Raw genomic sequence first — 276 nt, forward strand, 5'->3', positions numbered from 1 at the left:
ACGTCTCCAAACTAATCGTTTTGTACGGTACATGTTTTCAATATCTGGATCAAAGATTAAGCCAGTCAGAAGCTCGACATCTCTGACTCGAGTGACGTTTGTCTCAAGGAACTCAGTAGGCGGCTGGAAAATAAACCATAACCATTATACAAGTTAAAGCCCCATTCCCGGCAAAATTTCACTAAAAATGACTTTTTTTAGAAAATATGCATTTGCATTACTCCAATTATTATAAATCATGGAAAAATATTGGCATGAATTTTAGTTTTACGCAAA

Source organism: Anneissia japonica, unplaced genomic scaffold (assembly GCF_011630105.1).
Source record: "Anneissia japonica isolate Jap-2015-1 unplaced genomic scaffold, ASM1163010v1 scaffold287754_len4335492_cov202, whole genome shotgun sequence".
NCBI classification, from domain to species: Eukaryota; Metazoa; Echinodermata; class Crinoidea; order Comatulida; family Comatulidae; genus Anneissia; species Anneissia japonica.